The sequence below is a fragment of the Pseudochaenichthys georgianus genome, unplaced genomic scaffold, assembly GCF_902827115.2.
Source record: "Pseudochaenichthys georgianus unplaced genomic scaffold, fPseGeo1.2 scaffold_635_arrow_ctg1, whole genome shotgun sequence".
Lineage (NCBI taxonomy): Eukaryota > Metazoa > Chordata > Actinopteri > Perciformes > Channichthyidae > Pseudochaenichthys > Pseudochaenichthys georgianus.
This window is the reverse complement of record NW_027263192.1, coordinates 514-7,156: the sequence shown is the minus strand read 5'-3', so window position 1 is coordinate 7,156 and position 6,643 is coordinate 514. Positions and strand designations below refer to the sequence as shown.

At 47.6% G+C, this 6,643-nt stretch overlaps 1 long non-coding RNA gene across 1 annotated transcript; it reads left to right on the top strand.

Moving 5' to 3' along the window:
- The first annotated feature begins 345 nt into the window (after positions 1–345).
- Positions 346–6,102, top strand: LOC117443599 (uncharacterized). Its single transcript, XR_011643008.1, has 3 exons — positions 346–419; positions 507–636; positions 6,041–6,102. It is a non-coding gene; the product is annotated as an uncharacterized lncRNA (long non-coding RNA).
- The last annotated feature ends 541 nt before the right edge of the window (positions 6,103–6,643 follow it).

The following is a 6,643-nucleotide window of genomic DNA, read 5'->3' as shown; positions in this document are numbered from 1 at the left end:
CTGTCTTTCTGTCTCTCCGTCTGTCTCTCTGTCTGTCTTTCTGTCTCTCCGTCTGTCTCTCTGTCTGTCTGTCTCTCTGTCTGTCTGTCTGTCTGTCTGTCTGTCTGTCTGTCTGTCTGCCTGTCTGCCTTTCTGTCTGTCTGTCTCTCTGAACCGGTGATGGTTGGATGAATGTGATTGGTAGCTGTCGATGAATGGATGGCTGTGATTTGTCACAGTCACTGAATGGATGGATGTGATTGGCCGCTGACACTGAATGGATGGATGTGATTGGTAGCTGTCGATGAATGGATGGATGTGATTGGCTGCTGTCACTGAATGGATGGATGTGATTGGTTGTTGCAGGTAGATGAGGAGCAGCTTCTGAGGGCCTTCATCCCGATGGACTCTTCGGGAAGTAGACTGGACCGCTGCAGGAGGTTTTATTATCAATATCTTCATTAATATATTACAAGTGTTGATTGGTTAACCTCCCTGTGACAGCACTTCCTGTTTGTGTTGTTCAGGTTTGTGGAGCCTCAGTGGCAGCTGTTAGCGGCTAACAGCTCAGCTAACGTTAGCCAGATCCCAACCGAGGGATGTTTGGACGGATGGGCCTACGACCGCTCAGAGTTTCTCTCCACCACCGTGTCCGAGGTCAGAGGTCACCATGTCCATCTGGCTAACGCTAACCACGCTAACGCCAACCACGCTAATGCTAACCACACTAACGCTAAGCATTATTTACATTACATATAATTTAGCTGACACTTTTATCCGGTGAGACTTACAGTCGGTGCAGAACCACAAAGAATCAAACTCTGACAACAGGAGCAGACACAGTGCATCCAGGAAGTATTCATACCCCTTCACTTTTTACACATTTGACATGTTACAGCCTCATTTCAAAATGGATTAAATTAATTTGTTTTGTCAACATTCTACACAAAATACCCCATAATGTAAAAGTGAAAAACTTTTTAAAGAAAGGTTGCAAATCTATTAAAAATAAATACTCAAATATCACATGTGCTTAAGTATTCACACCCTTTACTCAGTACTTTGTTGAAGCATCTTTGGCAGCAATTACAGCCTCAAGTCTTCTTGAGTATGATGAGCACACCTTTCTCTGGGCAGTTTCTTCTCTGCAGATCGTCTCAAGCTCCATCAGGTTGGACGGGGAGCGTCTTTGCGCTCAAGGACATTCACAGACTTGTCCTGAAGCCACTCCTCTGTTATCTTGGCTGTGTGCTTAGGGTCGTTGTCCTGTTGAAAGGTCTGAGGTCCAGTGCGGAGCAGGTTTTCATCAAGGATCTCCCTGTACATTGCTGCATTCATCTTTCCCTTGATCCTGACTGGTCTCCCAGTTCCTGCTGCTGAAGAACCTCCCACAGCATGATGCTGCCACCACCATGCTTCACTGGACGGATGGTGTTGGCCAGGTGATGAGCATTGCCTTGCTCCATGGGGGCTTTCATGTGCCTTTTGTTGAGGAGTGGCTTCCTTCTGGCCACCCTACCATAAAGGCCTGATTGGTGGAGTGCTTCAGCGATGGTTGTCCTTCTAGAAGGTTCTCCCATCTCCACAGAGGAACACTGGAGCTCTGTCAGAGTGATCATCAGGTTCGTGGTCACCTCTCTGACCAAGGCCCTTCTCCCCCGATGTTCAGTTTGGGCGGCCAGCTCGAGGAAGAGCCCTGGTGGTTTCAAACATCTTCCATTTGCAAATGATGGAGACCACTGTGCTCGTTGGGACCTTCAATGCTGCAGACATGTTTCTGTTCCCTTCCCCAGATCTGTGCCTTGATACAATCTTGTCTCTGAGGTCTACAGACAATTCCATGGACCTCATGACTTGGTTTGTGCTCTGATATGCACTGTCAACTGTGGGACCTCATATAGACAGGTGTGTTCCATTCCAAGTCATGTCCAATGCATTGCATTTACTACAGGTGGACTCCAGTCAGGTTGTGGAAACATCTGGAGGATGATCAGTGGAAGCGGGATGCACTTGAGCTCAATTTTGTCATAAGAAAAGGTGTGACTACTTATGTACATGTGATATTTCATTTGATTATTTTCAAGACATTTGCAAAAAATCTTTAAAACATTTTTCACTTTGTCATTATGGATTATTGTTTGTGGAATGTTGAGGAAAATAAATAATGTAATTTTTGAATCAGCTGGTCTGAGACCAGAGCTCCAGATAGAGAACATGAGGGGAAGGGTTACCTAACAGCTAGCAGCTAACAGCTAACAGCCAACAGCTAGCAGCTAACCGCTAACAGCTAGCAGCTAACAGCTAACAATTGTCAGGGTTGCCAACTCTCACGCATCTGGCGTGTGACACATGCTTTCACTCTCAATCTCACGCTCTCACGCTGCCCAAACTATTCTCACGCCAAAAACAAGATGAACCGGCGATCGTTTTTGGTTGGTTATTTACAATGTTGAGTTGACAGCTGCTCAAGCTGTCGATCCGCTCCCTCCCCGCCCCCACCACTCTTAACAACGTTAAGAGACAGCAGAGCAGGGGGAGCCGGTTGGTCAATCCTTGACCCGTATTGCGCAGATCTAAGATCCAGTAGAAATGATAAAAAGTAAAAGTCTGCTGCTTATTGTTCTACTAGGCCAAACTAGAGTCAAATAGTATATGAGAGTGAGAGTGTGTTAATTAATATATTTGGCAGTTTGGAGTAAGTCTGTAGATTTGTTTGTGTGTGTGTGTTTCATGTATAGGCCTCTCACGATCATTAATTTTGTTGGATACATTTTCCCGGAAATTATTGCGATAAACGATAACATTGTCGGCACCGTTGTATGACCATTTTAGACCACTGACATAATGATAATATATAATAATAGTGCTAGTCACATCCTCATGTAAATGGTAAATTATCGAGGTCAGAAAAGTTATCGAGTTCATTTTTGTTGATCGTAGGATAAGTCAATTAATTGCTTATCGCGACAGGCTTATGCTCAGAATAAAACAGTGGAAACAAACATGTGTTTGACTTTCATTAGTGAATGAAACTTTGTGCCCTTTGTGTCCAATATTGTGTATTTTCATATATTGTATATCCTATATATATGCTAAGGTCCCACTACTGACACGATAGCAGTCATTTCGTGCGCATATGTGTAATTAAACCCATGATATCAAAATCTCACTCCAGCCAGGTACTGAAAGTTGACAACCCTGCAATTGTCTCTCTCCTGTCTGTCTCTCACCTGTCTGTCTCTCACATGTCTGTCTCTGACCTGTCTGTCTCTGACCTGTCTGTCTCTGACCTGTCTATCTCTCACCTGTCTATCTCTCACCTGTCTGTCTCTCTCCTGTCTGTCTCTCACCTGTCTGTCTCTGACCTGTCTATCTCTCACCTGTCTGTCTCTCACCTGTCTGTCTCTCTCCTGTCTGTCTCTCACATGTCTGTCTCTGACCTGTCTATCTCTCAACTGTCTATCTCTCACCTGTCTGTCTCTCTCCTGTCTGTCTCTCACCTGTCTGTCTCTGACCTGTCTGTCTCTCACCTGTCTGTCTCTGACCTGTCTGTCTCTGACCTGTCTGTCTCTGACCTGTCTATCTCTCACCTGTCTATCTCACACCTGTCTGTCTCTGACCTGTCTATCTCTCACCTGTCTATCTCTCACCTGTCTGTCTCTCTCCTGTCTGTCTCTCACCTGTCTGTCTCTGACCTGTCTATCTCTCACCTGTCTGTCTTTCACCTGTCTGTCTCTCTCCTGTCTGTCTCTCACCTGTCTGTCTCTGACCTGTCTGTCTCTGACCTGTCTATCTCTCACCTGTCTATCTCACACCTGTCTGTCTCTGACCTGTCTATCTCTCACCTGTCTATCTCTCACCTGTCTGTCTCTCTCCTGTCTGTCTCTCACCTGTCTGTCTCTGACCTGTCTGTCTCTGACCTGTCTATCTATCACCTGCCTGTCTCTGACCTGTCTGTCTCTCACCTGTCTGTCTCTCACCTGTCTGTCTCTGACCTGTCTGTCTCTGACCTGACTGTCTCTGACCTGTCTGTCTCTCTCCTGTCTGTCTCTCTTCTGTCTGTCTCTCACCTGTCTGTCTCTCACCTGTCTGTCTCTGACCTGTCTGTCTCTGACCTGTCTGTCTCTCTCCTGTCTGTCTCTGACCTGTCTGTCTCTGACCTGTCTGTCTCTGACCTGTCTATCTCTCACCTGTCCATCTCTCACCTGTCTGTCTCTGACCTGTCTGTCTCTGACCTGACTGTCTCTGACCTGTCCGTCTCTGACCTGTCTGTCTCTCACCTGTCTATCTCTCACCTGTCTGTCTCTCACCTGTCTGTCTCTCACCTGTCTGTCTCTGACCTGTCTGTCTCTGACCTGTCTATCTATCACCTGCCTGTCTCTGACCTGTCTGTCTCTCTCCTGTCTGTCTCTCTTCTGTCTGTCTCTCACCTGTCTGTCTCTCACCTGTCTGTCTCTCACCTGTCTGTCTCTCTCCTGTCTGTCTCTGACCTGTCTGTCTCTCACCTGTCTGTCTCTCACCTGTCTGTCTCTCACCTGTCTGTCTCTGACCTGTCTGGCTCTCTCCTGTCTGTATCTCACCTGTCTGTCTCTCACCTGTCTGTCTCTGACCTGTCTGTCTCTCACCTGTCTGTCTCTCACCTGTCTGTCTCTGACCTGTCTGTCTCTGACCTGTCTGTCTCTCTCCTGTCTGTCTCTCTCCTGTCTGTCTCTGACCTGTCTGTCTCTGACCTGTCTGTCTCTGACCTGTCTGTCTCTCACCTGTCTGTCTCTGACCTGTCTGTCTCTGACCTGTCTGTCTCTCTCCTGTCTGTCTCTCTCCTGTCTGTCTCTGACCTGTCCGTCTCTGACCTGTCCGTCTCTCACCTGTCTGTCTCTCACCTGTCTGTCTCTCACCTGTCTGTCTCTGACCTGTCTCTCACCTGTCTGTCTCTCACCTGTCTGTCTCTCACCTGTCTGGCTCTCTCCTGTCTGTATCTCACCTGTCTGTCTCTCACCTGTCTGTCTCTGACCTGTCTGTCTCTCACCTGTCTGTCTCTCACCTGTCTGTCTCTGACCTGTCTGTCTCTGACCTGTCTGTCTCTCTCCTGTCTGTCTCTCTCCTGTCTATCTCTCACCTGTCTGTCTCTCTCCTGTCTGTCTCTCACCTGTCTGTCTCTCACCTGTCTGTCTCTGACCTGTCTGTCTCTGACCTGACTGTCTCTGACCTGTCTGTCTCTGACCTGTCTGTCTCTCTCCTGTCTGTCTCTGACCTGTCTGTCTCTGACCTGTCTGTCTCTGACCTGTCTGTCTCTGACCTGTCTATCTCTCACCTGTCTGTCTCTAACGTGTCTGTCTCTGACCTGTCTGTCTCTGACCTGTCTGTCTCTCTCCTGTCTGTCTCTGACCTGTCTGTCTCTGACCTGTCTGTCTCTGACCTGTCTATCTCTCACCTGTCTGTCTCTCACCTGTCTGTCTCTGACCTGTCTGTCTCTGACCTGTCTGTCTCTCTCCTGTCTGTCTCTGACCTGTCTGTCTCTGACCTGTCTGTCTCTGACCTGTCTATCTCTCACCTGTCCATCTCTGACCTGTCTGTCTCTGACCTGTCTGTCTCTGACCTGACTTTCTCTGACCTGTCCGTCTCTGACCTGTCTGTCTCTCACCTGTCTATCTCTCACCTGTCTGTCTCTCACCTGTCTGTCTCTCACCTGTCTGTCTCTGACCTGTCTGTCTCTGACCTGTCTATCTATCACCTGCCTGTCTCTGACCTGTCTGTCTCTCTCCTGTCTGTCTCTCTTCTGTCTGTCTCTCACCTGTCTGTCTCTCACCTGTCTGTCTCTCACCTGTCTGTCTCTCTCCTGTCTGTCTCTGACCTGTCTGTCTCTGACCTGTCTGTCTCTCACCTGTCTGTCTCTCACCTGTCTGTCTCTCACCTGTCTGTCTCTCACCTGTCTGGCTCTCTCCTGTCTGTATCTCACCTGTCTGTCTCTCACCTGTCTGTCTCTGACCTGTCTGTCTCTCACCTGTCCATCTCTCACCTGTCTGTCTCTCTCCTGTCTGTCTCTGACCTGTCTGTCTCTCAGTGGGACCTGGTCTGTGGTCTCCGGCCTCTCAAACAGATGATCCAGACCATTTATATGGGGGGCGTTCTGACAGGAGCCATTGTGTACGGAGGGCTGTCAGACAGGTACAAACACACAAACACACAATACACACACACACTGCATATATATATATATATATATATATATATAACACACACACACCCACTGTATATACAACACACACACTGTATATATAACACACACACACACTGTGTATATATATATATATATATATATATCACACACACTGTATATATCAGTGTTTCCCTATACAAATAGCGCCGCTGCTAGGGGGCGTCAGCCAGGCACCCAAAATATATGTTCTTTACTTTCTTTTTTTTTGTTAAAATAACAATAAGTGGCGACCCTTTTTCATTTTGTATTGTTTGTTATGTGGATTTGTAGTATTTGTGTTACTGTATGTTCAATAAAGGCTACATCTTGAGAGATTGCCACTGTATGTACCAGGCAGGGCCGGTTTTTGGCATAGGCGGTCGCCTAGGGCACCCGATCTGGGTCGCGCTGCGCTGGTCAACACACTCTCACTCCCTAAGCGTCCAATAGCGACGTTTGGTCAGTGTC